Source organism: Sylvia atricapilla, chromosome 5 (genome assembly GCF_009819655.1).
Source record: "Sylvia atricapilla isolate bSylAtr1 chromosome 5, bSylAtr1.pri, whole genome shotgun sequence".
NCBI classification, from domain to species: Eukaryota; Metazoa; Chordata; class Aves; order Passeriformes; family Sylviidae; genus Sylvia; species Sylvia atricapilla.
The window spans coordinates 12,380,184-12,406,098 of NC_089144.1; the positions used below are offsets into that span (position 1 = coordinate 12,380,184).

General features: G+C 37.9%; 1 protein-coding gene across 5 annotated transcripts in view; it reads right to left on the minus strand.

The window, feature by feature from the left end:
* MAGI2 (membrane associated guanylate kinase, WW and PDZ domain containing 2) overlaps positions 1 to 25,915 on the minus strand; it is a 710,849-nt gene that overhangs the window by 373,642 nt on the left and 311,292 nt on the right. Inside the window, exon 1 of one of the 5 annotated variants that reach the window (XM_066318724.1) lies at positions 10,058 to 10,136. The exons of the other annotated variants lie outside the window; for them this stretch is intronic. The gene's annotated coding sequence lies outside the window, so the exon portion shown is untranslated. Of the gene's footprint in view, positions 1 to 10,057; positions 10,137 to 25,915 lie in introns of those variants that run through there. 5 annotated transcript variants of the gene reach the window in all.

Genomic DNA, 25,915 nt, shown 5'->3' on the forward strand with positions numbered 1-25,915 from the left:
TCAGCTGAAGCAAATTTTCTACAGTGTTAATACAAATTTAAAACATAATGATTTAACTTCATTTAGTATAATTGTAAAATGAAGGTGATACTTAATTCTAATCTTCCAGATGAAAGTAAGTGCCAGCACTATATTACAAGAAGTTTACAGTGCTAATGATTTAGAAGGAATTCATTCTCCTGCTTGGGAGGAAGGGGTGAACTTCCTCTCTTCCACTGCTAGGAAAACACTACTGATTTTGAGTGAGCAATTGAAGATTTACACCACAGTGCCTCAGATCAGAGTATGGCTTGTAATAAAGCTTCAGTGTGTTTCAGGAGTGAAGACACTTCTTCAAAGACTTTAAGATAAAGCATATGTTTTAGATTTTCATTTAACTAGGTTTTACTCAGACTGAGCTTCAAGAAATCTGAGTGTCAAAGTGCTAGAAGGTGACTTACTGTCAAAAACTAGTTTTCTCTTGCTCTCATATAATATTATATCACAAAGAACCCAGGATTTTGGACCATTTCTCTCACACTGCTTCCTCTCTCCTTTTTTTCAAGAGTAGGGATGCTGTGTAGAGGATACAATGACTGGGTTTCTCCATCTTCAGCCTTCCACCCTCTTCTTCCTCAATAGCCCATGGTTCACCAGGATGCTGAAAACCTGCATAAGACTTTTTGCCTCAGTGACAGCCCTGACATCAACCCTCCCCAAACTGCAGTGATGGAGAGGAGCCTGGTACAACACACCAGACACTGGGTCCTTCTGGAGGGAAGAAATTGAGATGGTGACATACGGATGTTTTAGAGCAAGAGGAGAATGGCACAAGCATCAGGAGCAAATAGGAGAGCCTGGGGTGGAAGTGAAGAACCTCATCTCTCTGAAAACCCTAACACATGGGGAAGGAAATTCATCAGTGGTTTAACTCTCCTTGGACACACTTTAGCTCACAATTATTTTTTCTTTTCAAAGACATTTTTCTCCTTACTCCTTGGCTCCTGTAAGGCAAACCCATACATTTCGTTAAGTAGCACGGTGTGTCAGTTTTGTGTTAAACAGTAACCATAAAGAATGCTTGTGAGAGACAATAACTGTTCTTGATGTCAAGTCTTTCCACAATGGGGAGCTGCTTTTAAATAACTTCTCTGAAGAATAAAATAGAATAGCTTCCTGATAATTGTTTTATTTCCATGGAGAAGTGAAGGAAAAGCTGTTGGGCTTATATTCTTTACCATGACAGCTTGAGGATGTGCATAAGGATTCCTGTTTCTGCCATCATTCATTTTAATTTTTCTTTCTTGTTTTCTTTTTTTTTTTTGGTTGCCTTCTCTATTTCTCCATGAATTGCTGGATTTCTTTCCTTTTTGGAGCTTTATTCCAAGCCCTCTGCTCTCAGCTCCTCTCCATGCCCTGTCTTCCTCTGTGCCACTCAGTCAGCTTGTCAAAACACTTTCCCTCCCACTGACTTCTTGGTGAAGAGATAGTTGGTTACAAACCTTTGTTGACAATGGCCAAATCTCTCTGTCAGCGTAAGATGTTCCCTCCAGGGCTCAAGGACAGCCATTTTCAGAGAAAGGTCAGTAATTTTAAGGGCAATCCAAGGCTGTCTCTTACAGACAACTGCACTGCACTCAAAGACAAAAATGCATTTCCTCATCATCTACCTATTTCAATCCAATCTCCCCTCACACCTTCAGGGAAGGGTGGGAGAATCCTAAAAAGGATAGGACAATCCTAAATACGCAAACCAAATTAATATGCAAAATGATAGGATGAACTGGCATTTCAAAGGCTTGGCTGCAAAAATAATGGGAAAAATATTCCTGTAACAGAGAAGAGGTGACTTGATGCTATGATCCCAGAAGAGGAAGCACATTCTACATTAAACACTTTCCTGGATTTTTTTAATAGCAATTTCCTGAAAAAGAGTTTATTCTGATTTTTTTTTTCATTTTTTCTTTTTTTTTTTTTCTTTTCTTTTTGGATTACTGTACTTTGCCTTTGCCAGGCATGACTCATATGGACAGAAATGTCTTTTTCACAAATGAAACACATTTTCAGAATTACATGCTGACTTAGCCAAAACTCACAGCTTTTGACTTTCAAAGTTTTAAAGTATTTCTAATGATGACAGGAAGGTCTGATGTGCTTGAAGATATAAGGCTCATCAACAGGGCAGCAGTAAGCTCAGGTGAAGGCACAACAAACCCATTTTCCTCCATGACTGGGTCACCCTGTACTGAGGTGTAAAGGTCTGGTTACATACACACCACTGAGCATGTATTCATGAGAATAACACTGGAAATGACATTTCTTCTGCATTGTGTGGCCACATAAATATCAATTTGTGCTCAGAACAAGAATGTCATATCACTTGGAAAATATCCTAGTATCTTGGCGGGTTATATCGGAAACTGAGAGGCATAAAAGGAAAGTATTACCCCACATGCCCTGGTGCTGCTACTCTATCCCAGTGTGAAAAGTAGGATGCTGGCCCAAATACCCTGCTGTTACTCCAGCTGGGGAAGCAAATTCCATATCAAACATTCAGGATATTTTGCCAGTGATTTTGTAGTTGCTGTTGAGGTGAAATCTGGATTGTCTGATCACATATTCTTATTACAGTGGATAATTCATGTATGCTAAGCTTATACACATAAGTGACTGAAAAACACAGAGTATGATAAAAAAAATAATGCTTGGTAGGAGGTAAGAGTGTGTCCTCTACCTTCAAGAGGTGCACCAACATTTGTAGCAATTATCACAGACTCATTCACCTGATGTGGGCTGAGAACCTCAAACTGAGAACATCAGTGCTTCTTAAAAACCATGGTCATTCCCCTGGGAGACTGTGGGGGCATGTGGGACCTTGCTACTAAAATGAAAATGGGAAGAAGTAATGAACAGGACAAGAAAATATTCAAGAGCCGGTCACATTGCAGTAAGCCTCTGCCAAGGACAGTCTGCACCTTATCTCCTGGAGGTACAGAGCAACAAAAACTTTTTCCTTTTTCTTAGGGCAGCTGTAGGCTACCTGTTGTTTTCCATGGACTGCTGTGGCTATTGCCAAGAGCTGTGGCAAAAGAACACACTAGTATCCAGCACTGTCATGCTGAACTAGCAGATAATACCAAAGAACCTACATTTTCTTGTGCTCTCTTTTTCTTTCTTTCTTTCCTGCTTGTTATCATAACTATGCCATGGAGAGTTTTCTTTGAAGCATTCTTTGAAACACAATAGACAGCATACATTATTTATCCTAATGGAATAGTGTGCAAGGCACCTCTCCCTATATCTCAGTTGCTCTGAAAAACTTCAGGAGAGAACAGAGCAAGATAAAAACAGGCTACATTTTTTTAGTCAGAAAGTGATGAAACTTCACAAAAGGCAATTCTCATGTGGATGAAGTTGCAAAAGTAGGAGCAGCAGGAGATAGAAAACCCAACTGTTTTGTCCTGTGCTACTGAGTCATTGGGGGAGCCAGGTGCAGGGACTTACAGACCGACCCACATATGAATCCAAGAGCATTGTGTAATTAAGACAACTCATTGGGAAGGGCCTTGAGAGCCTGACTAGCTCTAGACTAGTCACTTCTGTTAAAAGTTACTTCTGTTTAAAAAAGGTTGCATACTTTTTCTGTCTCAGCCTCCCAATTTATTTTCACACTTACAAATAAGTGAACCCCTATGGATTTTTTAAATAAAATTAACTACACAAATGTAAACTACTACTTGTAGGAGAGAACTGTAAACACTGGGAATTTGACTTCTTTACATATTAGCCATAAGGTATTTTTTTATACAGGTTCCACCATTTAAGGGGCAGAGAGCATTTACTAGTGTAGAAGAACACTGCTGTTATTCTGTTGGTATGAAAACAGGAGCAAACATGCTTCCTCAGTTTAGTTTTGAATTCTGAGCAGAGCTCGTATTTCACACAGTAATAGTCAGTAACTTCCATGGACAGGGAGCATAATTACAGTGTCCTAGCTCCAAATGGCTGAAGGTTGTAAAGGATAATATATAGCACCTGCTGAATCTGCAGAAGGAAAAAACCTAACACAATAAAGAGCTCCCTGCTGGCACACTCCTCCTTTTTCAGAAGGACTTTCCAATAGGCAAACAGGCAGGTGTTTTTTGATGGTTATGTCGCTGCAGTTGGTTTGACAACAGCATTTGACAGCTGCAATGACAGAATGGGAACAGGCTATCCCCTCAGTTATTCCAGGTTTTAAAATCCAGCCATGCAAAATCTAGGAAAGTTTGGAGTTACCGTTCCCTTTTGTGTGGCAAATTCCTCCTGGTGCTGTCTGAGGGATTGTTACCACTCCTCCCATAAGGATTTCTGGGGTGCAATGGTACTTGCATTTCCACAAACTGTTCAACTGGGTTTTCCAGAACCTCTTTCTATTTCACCATCTAAACAAGAAACACCAAAACTGCAGTCTCCTTCTGTCAGTCAGGAGCTGCAGAGCTCTGAAGACAGAGGCATGCATGCTTCCAGTTGCCACAGTGAATTATGTGATCAAACAGTGAACAATTATGATCTGATCAAGCTCATTTATTCAGCCATCTACAATTCTCCCCAGATTTATGGAATTCTAGATTTATGGAATATTCCAGTGGCTGTTGTCATAATCGAGCTTTGCTTTTAGATGTTCTTGATCCCAACCACATGACAGAGAACCCTAATTAGTGACAAAGACACTGTTCCTCACGCCTCCTTGGGTTATGTGCACTGTTAAAATACAAAATGCTGGATTGTACCTGATTGCATCTGACTTCAGGATTTCTTCCAAGAAGCTAATTCTGAAGGTGAAAAATCCTTTAATGAGAGGGAACCCTGCCCTGAAGGACGTGTCCCTGCAGAGGCTCCACTCACCAATGTTTCATTACAATTATTATCACCTTCCTGGACTCATCATGGCTTTGCTGTCACAGAGATGAGTACAGTCACTCCAATAACTTTGGCCAACATCATGAGCAATCCTGAACATTTAAGCCAGGACCTTGGGAGAGGAGACAGATGGAGAGCAGGAGCAGCACAGGAGTGCCAAGGCTTTGTGCTCCCATCAGAGCAGGTTTCTCAGCAGATGACCAAGTCTGAAGTTACACAATAGTCTGCTTGAATCAATCCAGACTCTAAGAGTTCCTCAATCTTTACAAACTTCCAGAAATCTTTAATTTCTGTTATCTAGGACAGACTTTTATAGCTTACATCTTCTCTGTCATCAGAAAACCACTCTAGTGGAAATAATTCTTCACACTGTACTTCACTGCAATTTATTTATTTGACTGGAAAGGAAAGGATAACTGAAAAAGAGAGCTTTTATTGTGATATGCTCTCTATTGCAATGCTTCCCACATCCATGCCCATTTGTATTCCATCACCTCTGGGTTATGAGCAATTCTGTCAATGGGGATTGTCATGGCTGTAAAGACTTAACTCCTAATACCGTCAGATTAAAGCGTTTTTCCCAGGCACTTTTTTTGTTGTTCATATTTTCATAAGGGATAACAGTTAGGGGGTTTAGAGGTTGAGTGATCACCCATTATCAATCCTATTTGCTTGTTTTCTTTTCCAGGGAAGTGATAAAATGTATTTAACCTGAGCCCCTCTGCAAGGTCAGATTTTCTCTACTAAATGTTCTCTTGTTTCATCTCTAGAGTGAAACTTGGCACCAATTTCAGCAGAGGCAGAACTGAGCCATAAACCCCACTCTCCTTTAGTACCACTCATATGATCATACAGGTATTCAGGATACAGATGCAGGTTATAAAATTGTCCCAAGAAAGCCACCAACTTTCACTGCTCCTTCAGCAGTTTGAACCATGGGAACATTGGCTAAATTCTGTATGAAAAATAATTTCCTTTTTGTCGTAGGAAGACTGATGAGATTAAGAGTGTTGTGTTCTGTAGGCATCTGGATATGCACCTCTGTATAACCCAGCTCCCCAGCACCAAATTCTGACTTCACCTGGACTAAAGAAAGGCCTGGTGGCAGAAATTGCTTCTCACTGTCCCAGAACATGGAGTTGGGGCAGAAGGGAAAAGTCATAGATGGTTAGTAAGTTTAAATCAAAGAAGGTTTACATAAATAAAGAAGTTGGTGGAGAGTCAGAAAAAAAATAGGAGAGGAGGAATACAAAGAAATTGGAAGTGTGACAAGAAAAAGATTGTAATGTCAGGTTAGAAGCATCTTGCACGTTTCCAGGTGAGAGTGGTTTCCTTTATTTAGTTGAAAAAGTCAATCTAACCTTCCATGGTTAATGAACAAACCCAGCCAACTTTCAGTTTACAGTTTTCAGTTAATTCTACCATTGATATTTTGTTTTCTACAAAAAAAACCCAGTTTAGACTGCAGCAGTCTAAACATAGGTATCCTTTGTACACAAACACCAAAGGTCATCAAAAGAACCACCCTCCTCTTTATCCCACAGCATAATGTAGTCAGAAAACAGTTGCTACAGTGATCAGAGAGATCTCTCTGAAATTTTTGTCTGGTGCTTTTATCAGACATCTGGGTCTGGGGTATGCTATATACAGGAGGAAGCAATGACAGAGGAATAGGAAAGGGGATTGCTTACGGGGGGGGCAGAAAAAGAAGTAAATTATGCTGACCATACTCTTTTCTTGGCCCTATGGGCTACAATCAGCTCTGTTATAGTGACATCATTTACAACAAACTTGATTTAAACTGGTTGCATTAGGGCAGCTGGGAATACTATATGGCTTTAAATGTTCTTAAGCTGATTTTTCAGCGAGAGCATGATGGTTTCTGTATAAGCATTTGCTACTGAAATGGGAAATAGGTGGGCTGTTTGATGAGTCTGTCAGCTGGAACACTGGCAATTGCTACTTGGACTGCTTCAATGTAAATATAATTTTCTCAGACTTCACTACTCTGGGTCTGAGTCTTTTTTCCTGTTAGTATTTACTAATCTCTCTAATTCTTGTTATTATTTATTTTCATCACAACCAGAAGACAATCCTGACTTTAAATACACCCACAGGATGTATTTACACAGCTTTCAGAAAGTGATGGTGAGAAATTTTCCTAGTGCTACCATTTTATTTGTTTCCACCCCCCTCTACAGAGGTCCAGTGTGTTACTGCTGCACCATGAGAAAATGTGCAAAGTCCCTGGGCAGTTTTCATTTCGTAATGACGATAAAAGTCAAAAGTCATACTTAATTTCTTAAATCAGATTTTCACTGTTAAATCCCACTTTAAATAATGTTGTTGTTAATAATCACATAATCAATAGACAATGCTCCTAGTTGGAGCATTGGAGCATTATCATGTGTGTATTTCTTTAGAGTTAATTTGCTAATTTAATTTCTTCTGGAAACTTTTCTGCCTGTAGTGATCTTCAATCTAGTTTTTCTTAATGCGTAAAGTTCTGAAATCTAATTTATTCCTGTTCAGTATTAGACTCCCATTTTATTCTAATTATGTACATACACACCTGAAAATCAGCCTGGTTTGGCTTACCTTCCAAAACTGCAGCTGCCTTCCAGTGCTTTGTAACTATGGTCAGTGTGAATAAGGCATCTGGAATCTTTCTGTCACCCAAAGCTTTTTAACTCCATTTATTTGAACATCTCTCATTGGCACTTCTGCTTGTCTGATGGGTTGCAAGATGTTTGTTTTCTTTTCCACCATCCCAGTGTGCAATTGTGTCGCTTTCCATGAAGCAAGTGTTTACTACTGTCAGATCATCTACCTGTATAGAAGGAGCAATGGGATCTGCACACAGTGTTAAAGTTCCTTTTTTGTCCCTTTCTGGAGGTAATGGAAGCATTCATAGACCTAAATAGCATTTGGGTCTATGAAAATTAATCTCAAAAGACTGTAACAAGTCTGGCAAGTAACATTTTGGGGGTTTGTAAGTACTGCACACAACACGCTTTCTAAGCACCGACAAAAATAGTAGGCACTATTAAGCAAGCAGTCACAAAAAACACTGGCCACATTTTCTGGAGAGGATCCATACTACTGACAACTTCTCACAGCTACCCTTCTGCCTCCTACTTGCCCTACTTTTGGTGCTATGGAGCCACCTTATCTGAGGGAACATTTAAACAAGCAGTTTTCACTGGAGCGGAATTCCCAGTCGCCCCACGAATCCCCTGGCACAGATCCCTCTGGAGACACACGGTCCCCTTCCTTGGTCCCCTGCAGTCACCCCACATGTGGGCAGAGAGAGGCTGCTCCCAGCTCTGGGCTGCAGCTGCTGCTCGGGAAGGCTGGAGCAGAGCTGCGGAATCAGCCTGGATGGCCATTCCATGCGGGGCTCTTTCCACCCAGCACACTTGTAGTACAATTAAAGGAGTGCCTCCCCTGCTCCTCCTCCCCCTCTCGCTCTTGTAGTACCTGAATGTGAACTTCTCCCTTGGATAAACAAACACTTGTACCCATACATACACTTCTGGCCTTTAAGGACTTCATTCCTGTGCCTTTTGTTAGGATTTTCAGTTTTACCTGCTGGCTGGCATTCCTTTTTCACCTGTATCGTGGGTGGCACATTATTTAAGACACATGTTTTCTCAACCCACTTACTAATTCCAGCAGAACTGGCAGAAGCTGCTTTATTAGCAGTATTTATAAGATTCATTTGCAATACACACTTTTTAAAATAATTTCTTCTTTGTAAGCAGTAGTATTGGCACGAGGACCTGATTTCAGGTAAAACAACCACTGCCCACTATAGCCCCTCAGCCAGTTAAACAGTCAAAGAAAGCAAAGCAAAACAAGCCAGTCAGACATTACCAGAGAGGATGGTGATTATAACAAACAACAATACAAGAGGAAAATGCATGGCTATTCAGAAACTGTCTTTTGGGGACTGAAGAAGAGATCTGGAGCCATTTTTCACTAGGTTCACGAGAAAATGTCAGCACACAGATGCTACTGTACTGTCAGATTGCATCTTAATTTGGCCAAAGGGGACCCAGGCAGTCACCCCTCACAGACATTTTTAAAGGCCCATTACAAATCTGATTTATTGGTTGCTAAGAGTCTTCCTGCTATAGTCTGCAGATTTTGCATGACATCGAGCTGAAATCCAGTTACAGATAAATGTCTGCTTCTCTGTATAATCTAAATCCATCTAAATTCAGTATTTCTTGGGCATCGGTCAAGCCTCCCCCAGTTTGCCCACCCCTCTTCTCCTAATACCTTTAGGCAGTTTACTTCAGAATGAAGCAGAACATTAACCTGTATAAAATTGTTAATTTGTATATAATTCTCTTGCTGCCATCAAAAAAAAACATAATAAATGGGAAATGCCTTTTGTTCTAAAGAGGCAGGGAAAATTTTCAGGAACAAAAGAAATGCATCTGCCCAGCAAAAGAAACGAGAAATTGCTGGGATATGTTTTAGATGTTCAGGCATGCTGGTGTTAACAACAACCATTCAAATAAAAATGCTAATTTGCTCCTCTTCTTCGATATTTTTAAAAAATCTCTTGGCTTTTTCCTCAAAAAAAAGAAGAAATTCCTTGCCTTCTGTGAAAAGCCAAAGATCATACGAGTGAAATGCATTTGGTATTGCTGAAGAGACACCATTCAAACTTGCTCTACTCGAACTGCCCATTGTTACAATTCAGACAATGTACAACAAGCACAGCTCAACTTCTAACCATGCCCACATCACAAGGATTTCAAAGTCAACAGCTCTTCCTATTTCCATAAACTCACCTCCAAAGCCTTCATTTGCAGCTTCTCTGGCAAAAATCTACTAGCACTGGAACAGTCATCTGACAATTTGTTACAGAAGCATGCAGCTCGTCCTGAAGCCTTGTATTTCGTGAAGGAACTATTCTAAACAAAGACAACATCAAAAGCTACAACGAGGATCGCTCACAGCCAGTCCAACTCAGCCTAAGTTTGGATTCAACATCTGTCTGAACACAGCAGTGCCTCCCATTTTGGCTTTGTTTTGGGGGATTAAACCCCATCTAATCTCTTTAAGTGACCCTGCCTCAGGTTCCAGCTGTACTGCTTTACAAATCCAGAGAGAGAGAAGGGAGAAAAAAAGGCAAGAAAGAGAAGGCAGCGCCTTATCCCACCTTTCCATGGCTCTCAGCCCGTCTGTCTTCGCATGATCCGCAAACCACCTGTACTGGATCCAGCCCATTCTGGGGACGGAAATTATCTTCCCCCGTAGACGTAGTCTCAGCTGCGCTTTGATTTTTTCGGCACGGATGTCTAGAATCTTCTGCTTAAGCCCAGACACGGCAAACACACAAAACTGCAGCTGAGCTCTTTTGTTTTCCCTCTCTCCAGGGCTGAGGCAGCGGCGCTCCCGCTCCCTCCGCTCCCTCCGCCCCCGGCAGCGCTGGGCTCCGCCGCCGGCCCCCGCAGCCCGCACCGAGCGCTGCCGGCCCCGAAACAGCCAGCACCGAGAGCGGCCAGCACCGAGCCCAGCCCGCCCAGAGCTGCCAACACTGAGCCCAGCCCGGCGAGGGGCAGCTCCGGGCGCCGGTCAGGTGATCTTCCGCTTAAAAACCGAGAGGATGCTCGGGGATTGAGCGCACGCATCCGTGGTGGGATTCGAACTAGCCATTTACATTACAAAGCAGGCAGGGAAATAGGGCTCGCAAGGAGATCTCATCAGGCGTCCTTCTGCTTTCCAGCTGCGCGCTGGCAATCCGCACAAGAAGGTACAGAGCAAAGATATGCAATTAAACTTTTCAGTGGCAATAATCGTACATACTTCGGATACCGTGAAACTCCTAAATATTTAAAATTAGGGGCGTGTTCCTAAATAAACATGATTTTTTTTTAATATGCTATGCTGGTTCTGTATCCCTTTACAGATTCTTCCCAATTGTACATTTTTTTACAACACAATCTTTAAATATTTATGCTGAAGCCATATTTAATTTCTCATCAGCAAATGGACTGTACTCAACTAAAAACAATGATTAGTTTTTTATTCATATTATTATATTGCAATTCTAAGTATCTTTGATGTAAGGTCCATTATATGTAAAATTGACTCTGAATTGCAGACTATCCAATGGCCCTGCTCCCTGGGATTACCCTGATTAAAGCTACCATACGGTGCAGGGCTTTGGAATTTAGGCTCTAAAAGACTGATAGAATTCAGATTCTGTGAGAATCCTAGTTATTGCCAAGTAATAAGAAATATCCAAATACTGTTGCAAAAGTCAGAATTACTTGTAAATGATACGTCACAAGAAAGTCTTATAGGAAACAGACTGTGAATCTTGATAAAATACTGCATTTTAAACCTCAGTTTCCATAAAAAAAAAATCTATCATGTTTAATGAGACCACAGTTTCACCCAAAATACTCCTATGCGTTCATTATAAAATGGCAACAAACAGGAAACATCTGCAAAACTAGGCACAAAGGGTAAAGTAGGCATCTGCATTTTATCAGTCTTTCTGAGAAACTAAACGTGTAGATGTAATGTATCGTCTATTCCCGAAGAAATCTAACCCCATTTTCTTATGACCAGGAAGTCTTTCCTAAAGACTCAAGTTAAAACCAAAAAGCCTACTCATCCATCCACCATCCAACCAGGAAATTCTAATACTTTCCAATGTTTCCAACAATACCACAAATAACCATTTACTTATGTTGTATTAACTGCAGATCTGTCCACAGACACCTCAGTTTCTCTGGCACTACACACAGAATGCAGATTTCCACCTTCTACTTTCTATACTATCACTCTTACAATGTAAGGTAATTCTTTTGATATGTACACAAAGGAGCAACCCGGATTTCTTTTAGGATACTGAGGGAAAAGAGTTACATGAGACATCATGGATTAACTTCACCATATTATTAGGCTATTATTATATCTACTAGATTGATACTAACAACTCTATCTTGCTTTGACTTTCAGAGACTTAAGGCTTTTAACCCTGACACATCCTTTTCAGTAATGTTCTAGTAAGAGTGCTTCACATCATTCCTATCATAGCCAAAATTTTTGCCACAGTCCATGACCTTTTGGCAGAAGCCAAGATTGACTCTAAGGGGCTGGTAAAATTCCCATAACTAATACATATATATATATATGAGGCATTATTTCAAGCCAGTCTTCATGGGGAAAAAAAAAATCACTGGACTTTTGCTTAGCTACATTTTATTTAATTATATATTGAAGAAAAAATGTCAGAAGTGGGACACTACATGCCCAGGGAAGCATATCCATGCAGAAAGGTAACTAACAACAACTGCACACTGAGTACAAGAACATGTTTAAGATGTTCCCAGCAATGAAGGCCATAGGAACCAACATAAGACAGGAACAAAGCAACTTCTGCTCAATTGTCTAAGTTCTGGATACAGGTGGAATTCTGCAGTTCTTTTGGGCACTCTGTGTAGCCACATGTAGTTACTCTATTAATAGTTTTTTCCTTTCACACTCCTGAAGCCACAGTATTGCAAGCAGAGTCAAGAGTCAAATATTCTCTCATATTTGACCCATTACTGGCTGTAATATGAGAGAGCCAGCTCAGTCACCTGGAGAGGCTAGCAGGGCCAGCCAAGCTACATGTCTTCAGAACTCAGGATTGCATATATATTGCAGTTTTCTAACTTGGATACTGTCAACCTTTTTATTATTGTTGTAAAGTCAACATAAAACTTGGTTTTAGTAAAAAACCCCAGGCCTAAACTATCATTGCTGAAAAGACAAATAGACACAGTTTATCCTGCCTGGTACTTAAGAGTAGTTACAATACTGCGTAAATCATGGGACTGCTTGACAAAATCTCTGATGCAGTCAACTACTAGAATGCAGTTGTGTCATTCTACATGGGACTCCCAATGAATGTGATGAGTTTCTTGATAAGCAAGAGGATTACATCTTATGCACTCTTATTACAGTCATCAAAATGTTCACTTTAGCAAAGCTGAGTACAGTAGAGCTTTTCAACAATGAAATGCTGTGGTCACCTTTCTACTGCAAAGTATGGTTTACAACTCTCAAAAGAAAGTAATTTTATCTGTAAGAAATAGAGCAATGATTTTAGGCTTAAAAAAAAAAAAGCCTCTTATAATGTCTGGGCTGCCATACACATTGGCAAAAACAAGAGATTCAGACTTTATCTGTTGATGCCATAAAAAGTACAGATCTAATCCATTGGAAGAAACTGGAGTCTAATCTTTCATTTAAATGCTGTATGTATACATGCAAGTAGGTATGTGAAAAATGTCTACAGACATGTACACATAATTAATAAGACTATGTAATAAATATGGATGAAAACCTGTCTCAACCATGCAGATAACAATTATGTTTTGGAAATTGTGTGCAGTAATATTTATTAAAATAAAAATCAGTACAAACTGATACTTTACTCAAGAAATAAATACAGGATTTTTTAATCCTTAAGTTTACCTCTTGTAATCTTTAGAGAGGAATTTGAGAGTTTCCCAGAAGAATCACTAGTTTTAAATCATACTCTTTTAAAAATTAGAGCTTTAATTCAAACAACAACACAGACATAATCAAATTATTGAGGCATGACAAAATTAAATTAATGGTCTACTTTGTGATAGAAATAGTCTCAATATTTGCAATGTTAATTTCAAAACAGTAAAAAATGCATATATCTACATAAAATAACAATAAAAATCCCTATTTTAGTTATAATAATATCAGCCTTAAGGCTGGATTTATTTCTAAAAGAAGGCATAGAAATAGGTTGCATCTTTTTAACAGTTCGTTTATATGCAAGTCAAAAAGGTATATCCTTAAAAATGAAACTATATTCAATCAGTAAGAATATGAGTAATTTATGTATTTATGAAGTCTTTTTGAATTTGGGCAGCAAACAGGCACAAATGGCTTCTTTTTCCATTACTCTTCAGATGAAGAATTTGCAAGCGAATGTTTCAAAATTAGTGCTCAAGGAAGAACACAGCTATTGACTTCAGATCCTTTACAGCAAACTTATTGATGAGTGAAAATATCCAAGTGCATACAAGTTACACACATGATTTTTATGATGGGGCAAACCACAACAAAAATGGCATTTACAGTATTTTAATCATCTTCCACCCTTAAAAATACCATAAATTATCATCAGGAAATTGAATAATTATGAGGTAGATTTGGTTTGGGTTTTGGGTTTTTATCTACAGTCCTTCGTCGTCACAGGTTGAAGACTGTGAAGAAGAAAGTGAAAGAAGGCTGAGACAAAGATGTGGTCTGAATCCAGTTACAGTATAAATAAACCATTTGATATGTGGTCTGTGACTCGTGCTAGAGAAAGCCTCTATAGAAGGCCTTTCCATGGAATGGATTAATTGTTATCTTTGACTTTAAAACAGACAGAAAGAACGGAGAGATGATCTGCTACATTAATACAAATATCCTTTGAAATTCATGACCTTTCCTTGTCAAATTATGGGAAGCCACAAGAAGAAATTTTGGAAACTTTCCCTTCTTTAAAAAGCAAGTTAATGATAAAACAGAAGTAGCAAAATTCCTTTGAGAGTGAGGAGAAAGTCACCATCAACTCTGCTGGAATGTCCATGCTTTTTTCCCTTGTGAGTATGTTGCACATTGCACAGGATTACAACCGGATTTTTTAAAAATATTTCCAGTGAGGGAGACTCCACAGCCTCTCTCTGTTGCAGTGTTTGGTCATCTACACAGTGAAGAGGCCCTTCCTTGCCTTCAGGTGGAACTTCCTCTGAATGAGTTTCTGCCCTTTGCTCTTTTCCAGTTCTTGGCATCACCAAAAAGAGCCTGGTCCATTCTGTTGACACCTTCCTTTCAGATTCTTACAGACATTCTTAAGGTCTCTTATCAGTCATCTCTCCTCAAGACTGAACAGGCCCAGAAAGGAAACTTTTTCTCTCACACAAAATTTGTACAGTGTTCAATTAAATTCCATAAAATTCAACTTCTGGAGGATTTGGGGAATGGAATGTGCAGCTTCCAGCAAAACTTTAACAAAACTGCTTTGCCAACCAGTTCTGAGACTTGTGTTTCAGAGAAGACTGAGTGTCTTCATCAAACTGCTGAACACAGTAGCCTTAATAACTTTGGCAGAAGCCAGTGGGTAGTGATGGGAAAAAAAGTCCTATAAAAATGTCTGGTTATTTTTTTGAGGATATTAATTTAACTTTCTTGGGATAGTTCAAGTGCTTCTCTTTGAGGTTGTAATATTGCTTGTTCACGCTCATGAGGAGAAGGAGAAGATAATTATAGTCCTCTTCAGACAGTGTGTTCATTAAGTGTGTTATTTTGGGTAAGTAAGTTTTTTAATTGGTTTCCAGTGTCTGTCAGTAGGATGGTCTATGGTGTCATGGCAGTGAGGATCTGTGTCCCTACTGCTTGCCCCTGTTGGAACTCAATACAGTTTAATTGAATTACAATAGGGGTAACCACAAGATGTCAATTACTGGTTTACTCATGGTGTTCACTCTTCTTCCAATGGCACTTAACTGACTCACCCTGCACACTTCTCTTATTAGAGGACCTCTTCCCCTCTTCCCAGAGAATAAGTATTGCACCAAGATGCCACATTCTTTATTAAACAGCAGCATAATCACACAACTCTTGTGGCACTGACTGCAAAACTTTAAGCTCCACCTGGTCTGAGTTTATAGCATGTGACCTACTTTATCTGAAGCTAGAGTTGGAATGTCTTCCTGCATCTATGACTTTTTCCCTCTCTGGAACTGGGAAGATATAATTTTTTGAAATATGCAAAAATACCTTTTGTTCAATAGAAAAAAAAAATTATTTGTTTGTTCTTTTGAGAAAATATAATGTTTGGAAAGAATCTTTCTAGAGTTCATGCGCTTAAGTTATCTGAACGAATTAAATAAAAATAAATCCTTAGCCTATCTTTCTGACTATTCCCTAGTGGTCTGTCATCCAATTTAAGATGTGAAACCATAAAGACATCAAATGTTTTTGCCAGAAGCACTTAGTATGTTGCAAAGAAAATTACCTAAATCCATGAAAACTGTTCAAAGATTTTGTCAATTCTCCTTTTACATAAATGACGCCCTGATGAAATACAATTTTAAATTAAAAAAAAAAAAATTGCAAAATTTTTCCTGCTAAATAGCCAAACGTAATAAGTTTTGTAAAACTTTTTCATGGAGACAAACAATTTCCTGATCTGTAAATGTAAATTAAAGTGTAGATTTGAAAAATCACTGTGGTTGTATCAACATTAACATGACATGACTATGTTTTTTACTCAAACATTATTTCATAATGATTTAAGAAGAGCTAAATTACATTTTAGGAAACATTCTTTAATCCTGTGTGTTACTACCAGTAGGAGTGAAGCAAAAAGAATAAGAAAATTTAAATTTGCAGGAGGAACAGATGTAATATTATAAAATATCAAGACTCTTGACTGAGCCTTCTCAAACTAGTATTATTGCATTTTGCTTCCAAGTTATTACCTGCTAGGGATTATTTGCTCAACTGCATGTTTGCTCAGTCCTCCCTAGTCCCTGTATATGATACAAACACCTTCTAAAACAGTTCTCAAAATATCTATTGCAAATTTTTCATTAAGACTATGCTAATAGCAAATTTTAAAGCATTAAGTCTACTAATTTATTATATTCCACATAATTGTAACTATAAAAATATTTTTTCTTTATTCAATGTCATATCAAAATAAAGGAATGCACAAAAGAAAGCAAAAGAAAGCATTTCAGTATTCTCCTTGTATATATTATATTAAGATACCTTGTTTAAGTCATGCTTTTATGGTGTTGCTATAATACCTTTGCAAAAGAAAATGGAAGGTCTATACTTTTTGCACGAATAATCCAATTCCACAGCTTGGTATTTACAGAAAGGGTACACATTCACTATTGTAACTCCTAATGGTTACTGACCAAAGACTATAATACTCCTCTGAAGCAATATTTTACTGGGAAGTGGCTGATTTTAAATTTCATATATGATTGGGCTGGGGAAACCCAACATTTGTAAATTATGACACATTTTTCCTTTCCCTCTCTCCTGCTGTGTTGTATGGGAAGAGAAGGTAAGCATTTTTCATACAATTGCTCTTACACTCTGAAATTTCAAATGTGGGGGACTGATTGGGTCTTCTATAGGCTAAGAGTTTAATCTGAAATTCTGGATTTTTTTGTTTCCTATTATCAACAGACAATCATTAAATTACTCAGAATACATATAAAAGAATTCTATCTATATGTAAGAATGAGGGATGATAGTTACAATTTTAATTATTTTATTTAATCTTTCTCGTACTTTCAGAATTTTAATTATGTTCAGTAATATTTTCTCATTAATAAGAATCTGCTGTTATTATTAATAATAGTATCCACCTCTGTATTCATGCAGTGTTTTAAATGTTTATGTTTGCAGGCCATGTGCATTTTAGAAGCCCCAAGAATTGTATAGCTTAATTCCTATTTGCACACACAAAACTGACAGTCTTGCATTTAAATCAATTATTGGACAAGTGTGTAAGAGACTTTTCTGGTACCATTTTGATTTTTTTTCTTTCTAGAAGATTTTGCCTAAAAGATAAAGAAAGCCTCATATTCATAGTGTACATAGTAATATTCCATCTAGTCATTAATAGTCAAACACTCGCACAGTGGCACATCTGACATAGGCAGCTGAGTTGGGAATTGAAGCCATAATAATTAACAATAGATTTCCTGATCTCACCATGACAAGTAAATGAAACACTCTGTGGTGTGCTTGCCCACTGGAAGAGGGAATTAACTCAGTATGAAAAGCAGAATGGAAGCATATCTCTGATTAGATCTAATGCACAAGGAATGCAACAATGGGAAGCTTGTGTCAGCAGAACACATCAAACTCTTTTCTAAATACTGTGCATGAGTATGCAAAAACATGCACATTCCCCATAAGAACCATAGTGAAATGCACAGGATATGCAAAACACAATCCCTACTGCAATAAGTAAGTAAGTAAATAAATAAGTAGATAAATAAATTAATTAATAAATAAAATTGCTGAATATTCTTGCTTACACAAACGATTTAATTCAGCATTTAAATTTCTTCGGTAATTTTGGCCTCATTCACTTCAAATTTCCTATTTAAACGATTCCCAATCCGTGTTCCTGCTGACCAGGCTGGCGGCTCTCCGCGTTCAGGACCCTGGAGAGCAGCAGCGCCCCGACCCCGCGGCAGCGGCTTCGCCCAAACGCCACAGCCCTGCGCTCACGGGTTCCGTTCATTGTTATCCTCTCCTCCCAGTCTCTTATGACTGCTCCATATTTCCCTTCCTCTTCCTCATATTGTCTTTTTCTCGTATAGTGACATTTACTGTTGCAGCAACTTTTTGTCTGAAACAAAATGCTCTCCCTTTCCTTCTTTAAAGTGTCGTGGTTTTGGTTTTTCGTTTTGTGTTTTTGTTTCTGTAAGGCTACCTTATCTTTAATGTTGATAATATCATCATGGGACATTCGATATAATTATTGGAAGCATTATCAAGCATTACAGTTTTGTTATTTTAATATGAATCTAGCTGGGTACACTGCATTCTTTTACACTCAGTATTGTTAGAAAACTACATAATATCCTGTATTCGAATTTACTGTGTTTGTAAAAGAAGTTCAGTACTACAACGACAATGTAGTTGTAGTTATAAATTTTCTTGCATGTATTAAAAACAATTTAATATGTCAGATTCTCTTCAAAACTTGAAAGAAAAGATAAAATTTAAAATCATAACTAAAAATCTGATCCTGCAAAAACTTACAATGGTGAATAATGCCAGTCCATTCACTGGACCTATTCACCTGCACAAAGTCACATGGTATGTTGTTGCACATCTGATCCTAAATGATCTCATTAAGCCTCAGAGTTTAATTAACTCTCAGAGAGATATAAATCAAGAGTGATTCCCAAAGGTCAGTACAGACTTACTGGTGTAGCTCAGTGAATTTTTTTTTGTTTTGGTTTCTTAAGGAGAATCAACTTTCTGTAATGGCATTATGAGAGGGAGGCAAGAAGGAAGAAAAGAAAAGAGGACGTGGGTATGGCATATACACAAACATGCATTTGTCTGTGTGTCCTTCAGCCTCCCCGACTATGTTGGAGCACAGTAGCTAATTTAAAATGATTTTTATAAAACAATAGTCATCTTCAACCTACCAAGCTTCTAGAATTTTGTGAAGATACAAAGGGGTCGGGGGAATCAGGAAGGGCTGAATAATAAGCACATTCTGGAGATCAACCACAATACTCATAAGAGACCCTTTTTGTGGATTTGGCATCATGGAAGCATTCTTTCTTTCTAAAAGCCACGAGAGTTCAGACAATATATTTCATGTCTATCTTTCAATGTGTGGCTTTGTAAGTTTACTCTGCTATGTGGAATTCAGAGTGCATCCTCAGCACTGCCTCCATCAGAATAAGAAATAGTCTCTCTTCCTTCACAATAAACAAAACACTCATGCAATGTTCTCTGGAAGATTCAGACACATGAAAAAAAAAAAATCCTCAAAACAAAACAGTCAAATTGTTGACATGCCGTGATGGACTGTTGATAGTGGCTCCAAGGCACCTTTTAGCAAAGATCCACTTTCAGTCAAAGCAGTTATCAATACACAGTAGGAAGATTAGGTGATATAAAGTAGGAGGTCTGAAAGGCAAACCCCACATATTTGGAAGAGTAAGGACGTGTCCTTTAGACAGGAATAAGTCAACGGTGCCTACAAATACAGTCACATTCAAACACCATCAATGAATCATAGCCTTACTCGGGATCACTCACAACTCAATTTGGCTAACATATAGGGCATTACATAAACTGGCAAATGAAGATAAAGAACAATGTGCCTGGCAGACAAATTTCACAATTCTGAGGTGAATTTTAGACTCTACAAAGCTCATTGGGATGAAGAAGCTCTTTCTTCAGCACAAAATCACAGATCCTACTCCCATATGCAGTGAAAGAGGAAGGTAAACCATCCTCATTGCAAGGAAGAAGCTGTTATTACTGAGATCCCATGTCTTCAGATTCGAGAGCAGAGCAAATTCACTCACCCTGTAGGCAGTAACTGAGTGTCAAATGGAAACCAAAGCTGGTACAGTATACTCCTAATAAATAAGATTTTACTTCTAAAGGTATTTTTTTCCCTAACACAAATAAAAATCTTTTCTCTAGTAGAATCTTTGATAACTTGACTCTGATGGAAATCAAAACTTATTTAACCTCCTAAAGTAGTGGGTTTTTTTCTATAAGGATTCTGGAATTAAGAAGCCCCACATTTGGAAAAAAAAAGTTGACAAGTAAATATCTTAAAGGAAGTCTGTGAATTCAAATGTGAGCTAAAAGTTAGAACTGGCAATAGGTAGTGACTTATCAATAGGAATTCCTAACATATAACTACAGAAGATTAAGGTTTCCTAAGTCTTATATGCTATGCAGTGGGAACATTAGAAACAGTTAAAATACAGAGGAACAATTGCAGTTGCTATATGTGGAAATCAAAAATAAACCTAAACATCCAATCTTTAATGCTACTTTAGCTGGAAATGTTATTATTACAGTTATGAGTTGGCAACCCAAGCACACAGCTTACAGTCTCCTTAGAAAGTAGGTAGCTGCAATTACTCATTTTCCAGAGTGCCATGCCTGTATCCAGTTGTCAAAATCAACACCAAGAGCCTAATTTTACTTTTTCTCCTACTGTATCTTTCTGTATTCTGTGGAGCACCTTCACACATGAAGAGAAGCTTATTTTTGACATACATGTCAAGATTTCTGATATCACAGTTTACCTCACTGTTCTCCACTGACAAAAAAAATTCTCGTGAACAAAGTTTAGACATACCAAAATTCAATGCACATTCATTCAACCCTTCTAGTTTCTTATATGGAATTTGATAACTAAGAACTAACTTTTGAGTATTGTCAAAATCTTGTAGCCTAGCAAGCAAAAAATACAATCAGAATACTGTATTGCAAATATCTCTAGCTTACTACTCCATTGAAATACAATACAGAAGGATTTTTCATTTTATCCAAAGAATGGAAGAGGAGCAACTTACATATGGTTACTCTAAAAAGAGAGCTGAAACTTTGACTAGATTATAGATATTTACTGCTGGTCTCTTGTTCCATAGAGGAGTCATAAGAGGACTTCTGGATTTTGCCTTGCATCTGATTCCAATGATGGTACAGGCAACAGTTTTTATATGTAGAATATTAAGGGTATTTTTAACTGTGAATAAAGAATAGTTATTTATCAGTACTGGGATGTACCACAGATGATACATTGAGCTTTTGAAATTATTTTTCTGCTGTTCAACTTTTTCATATCACAGCAAAATATTCTATTTTACCGGTCGTCCCAGATAAGTAAGAATTCCTTAATCAGTACAATGATCTCACTGCCAGTAGCATGGGCTATTGAGTGTTATTGGCATTTCATCACAATGGCAAAACAGATGACTGAAATGGGAACTCATTTCTTTTAAACCAGGCTACAGTCAGATAAAGTGCATTCTGAACTGAAAACTAGATAATGAATGGCTGGATGATTGCTCCTGTCCTCTCTTTTAGAAGGTAGAGCTGGATTTGTAAGGAGGAAATTCCTTCCTATTTAGGGCATGGTTAAAACTGCCATCCATGCATCTCATTTCAAGAGATAGGTATTCCAGAGGGAAGGAAGAGAACAGTCAGAGATGAGTGATGAGGCAGACCATCATTTCTAGGAGTAGTGACAGAAAGTATCACAACAAGTCCTTTTTGAAAACTATGGATCTGTACACAGAAAATACGTACACCTCATGATTCTGTGGCTAGGATTTTTAAAGAATACCTGTATCCCATTGAAGAGAATGGAAAATCCATGGGACAAATCATAAGGGAAAAGCTCTTCAAGTATATACTAAGAGTAAAAAATCATGTTATATAATTCTTGCTCACATTCTGGATGTGTTCTTCTCACTTCCTCTCTTTAGAAAGCCACTTGCCCTGAAATCTGATCACCATGCATGCTTCTACTATAAAATGTATTTATATTAATAATTTAATGATAGCTGAGCCACACAAGGTCATTTGTGTTCTGTGAGGTAGAGGTTATTTTACTAGATTTAAAAATGAAGGAATAAAAGAAGCATGACATGACTCAGTAAAAAGGCTTCTATATTTTAGGACCTAAATATTCTAATCAGTAACACTGTGGAATCATTGTTCCCTGAGGAAAGAAACAAATTAATAAATAAATGTATTTATTGGCATAATAATTCCTTGGACTCTTACATTTTCAAGACAGAGTTTCTTTGGCATAACGGGTCTTTCTTGTTTTCATTCCCTGACCGCAATGTCCATCTTTCTGCCTTTCTGGAGTATTACCAACAGATTAATAATTTTGAAAGCCAGCCAAGATAACAGTGGTGGTGATGACAATAGATTTTGGTACTTCCTTGGAACACTGAATTGTGCAGCTAGTTAAACTGATTTGAGAGATGGTAAAATAATGCAATGGTCTGTAGTCCATTGTAGTTTCTGATATTTATACCCTCTCTAAAAGCAAAGCGAAATAAAAACATATTCCTGTCAGAATACACAAAATAGTCTCGGGAAATGTCTTAGGAAACAGTTAAAAGTCAGTGTAAACAACAGCAGCAACAAAAATCTATCAAGTAAGATGACTATGTCTTTAGATACCCAAATCTCAAAGCAGAACACCTGAGCCCCAACAGTCCAATGACTGAAGTCCAGATAGAGTAAAAAAAGAGGACACTCCCTCCTCCCATCAAATGAATCCAGATTTGGGATTGCAATTACTAATTCCAAAATTAAACAATACAAAATGAAGTAGGCATTTGGACCTTGGTTAGGAAATGTAAAGCAGAACAAGCAACAGTATTAGGCATGCCTGGAAATAACATAGCTGACATAATTACAACAGAAAAAAAAAATTAAAGAAATAAAAACCACTCATGTACCATGGAACTTATGCTTCAGCAAGTATGAGATCGATGGATTATGTGGCTTTTGAAGGCTTTCATTTACAGTTAAATCCAAACTGAAACACCAGAGCATTAAAGCCAGGAAAATCCAAAGGTCAGCATTTTTTTCAATGAACAAAGTATTAAAAATACTCTCTAAGTGAGCACTTCTTTTGTTATATAAAACCCTGTTCACTGAACCGATTTCCTGTTAGTAGACTGAACCATGGATTAGGTACATTTGATTTGAAGAATGTCACTAATGAAACAAATCATCAGGAAAGGAAAGAGAATTTTAAAGTGTGCTTAGAACACTGCAGGGTCAGAGTGAGGAGGCTTTGCAGAGCAGAGTGGAAACTCAATGGAAAGAAATAAAGGAAAATATGAGTGTATTAAAAGGGATTAATGATGTGGCTTTAGAAAGCTGAACCTTCTGAAAGAGGTACTTGGAACTGAGGTAGCTGATGAAATATAAATGTCAACAACCATTACAGCTTAATGCAAGTGAAACATTTGTAGTACAAAGTTATAAGGAAGTCTGGCTCTAGTTGAAGTTGGTCTGGGTTAATTAATGCTGTTTGTTCTTGCAATCTGGACCAAACAATTGCTAGTCAGAGTTCCTGGCTCGCACCAATAATTTCATCATTAAAATGGTGTAATTTTAAGCAAGTCATGACTGTAATGCCTCAGTTTACCTGTTTATGAAACCAGAATGGCATTTAACTGGGCTGTGGGGCTTAATTATGCTCATAAGGTACAGAGGATCATTGTAGGAGATGTACGCATGTGAATTTTTATGAGCATAACATCTGTATCCACAGTTCCTTGAACAATAAAAGGCATGTAATATGCAGGATTGGAGATGTAAAGATGGTGCTTTTCCCCATCATTGTATAGTAAATTATACATAATTTAAAAAGCAAAACTAAGATAAAATGGGATAACTTGATAATTGTGCTGAGAATCCAACACTCATCACACATGCAAAAATCTGTAATCTAGGATGTTCTTCTGATATTAGTCTGTAAGATAGTCAAGGTTATGCATCAAAATCCAGAAGTCTACAGTTCATCGTGGTGCCACAGATACAAAGCATGACTGGATCCTTGCTCCTATGCCAAATGATAGTTTCAGTTATGGCATTTACCATAAAACTTCAGAACATTGTTTCATGTATCTTTTTCTAGACACCATCATGCTGAAGAGGCAACTGCACCCTCAGCACCCTTCTAAATGTCCTTGTCTCTTCAGATAGTGAGAAATTTGCATGTGTGGTTCCTTTGACTTACCAAACAGTCCCAATTAAGTTCTAGTATCCTTTTTTTTTGTTTGATTTTCTTTTAATTTCTTTTAATTTCGGTAACTTTGTGGGGTTTGTTTTGGTGGGGTTTTTATTTCTTTTTTTTTGGTTTTTGGTGGTTATATTTTTTGCCAGGGGTGGGGGGGGTTGTTCTTTGTTTTGTTGCTGTAGGAGGATTCTATGTTTTAGTTAGGCCTTCAAACTTAAGACAATATTCCTGTATGGCAGAAATCAGATATAAACTTATATCGTCCTACCTAAAGAAGTTACATTCTCTGATAAAAGAACCCTTTGTTAACACACATTTAAGGCTCCCTAGTATCTCTTACAGAGCATCACTTCAGAAAAATTAAAGCTTCTGAAAAGCATAAAATAAAGAATTACAGTACATGACAGCTCAGTCTAACTCACTCCAATTTTACCTCTGCAAAAGCCACTGGGAATATCTGTGACAGCCCATCTCCAAAACCAGTGCATGACAGGGCAGAGTGGTAAAATATAGAGTGAGTTAAAGGGAAAAAAAGTGTTTCTGTGAAGTAACTGAAGTGCTTTTTCCATGATTCTTTTATATTAACTGCAAAAACAGAATGCAAAATACATATGGCAGGCCATGGATTAGCAAGGGCAGAGCTAAGGTTAATTTTATATTTCCTCATTTCCCACAGTTTGATTTTGACAGGTCAAAGCAGTGGTGGTTAGCCTGTGAATCAGAGGAAAATTTATAGATGTGTAGGTAACTCATATATTTCAGTTAATACATTGGACTACTTCCCATAAACATTAATTTTGTTGTTTTGAAGATGTGTGGATGCTAAAATATGAAAGCAAACCCATTTTTATACAAGATTTGAAGCTGATTTAGGTGCATATAGCTATTGCAGAAGTTGAAAGCTGAGTTACTGCTGCAATTAGGCAGAAGGAATTTGGGGTTTTTTTCCACTCCTGACTACATTACTACAGCAGAAGAGTAATCATCGTTCCCATTATTTCTATAATTCTCATCAGTGGATGCTGGAGTTACTAAGATACTAAGAGAGATGGATTGTTAGTTTTTCTCAAACCTAAATAGCATCAATCTCTGTGTGTTACACTGCTTCTAAGTACAAAAAAAGAAGGCAGATGTTTTACAGATTTACAGTTTTGAAAGAACATGTACAGGGCCCAAATTTCCTGACCTCAGGCTCCTTGCAGGGGGTTCTTACTGATCAGCATGAAGGGATGATGACCATCCAGGGATGGTGAAGGAGTGTGCTGGGTTGCTGGTTCTTTGTGAAAGAACATGCCTGGTCCCTGGACATGGGCAAATGAATAAGTTACAACCTGAGCTGGAGGATACAGAGCAGTGAAATATATAAATGTTACTTGATTTCCTGCCAGCCCTTGTGTCCATGACTGAAATTCTTCGTTTCTTTTTACATGGTTTTATATGTCTGTCCCTGGCCATCTCTAAATCATTGAACTTACCTTTAAATTTTTAAATATTAAAAAAAAAAAAAAAACAAAAAAAACCCAAAAAAAACCCCAAAAAACCCAAAAACAACCCCAAAAAACCAAAACAAAACCAAAAACCATCAGACATAATATAGCCAGAGGTTGGAAAAGAAAGTTCTGGACAAAATTTAAAATAAATGGGCAAAATGTATTGCACTTAAGAAAATTCCTACATTTTATGACAGCTAACTCAAAATGC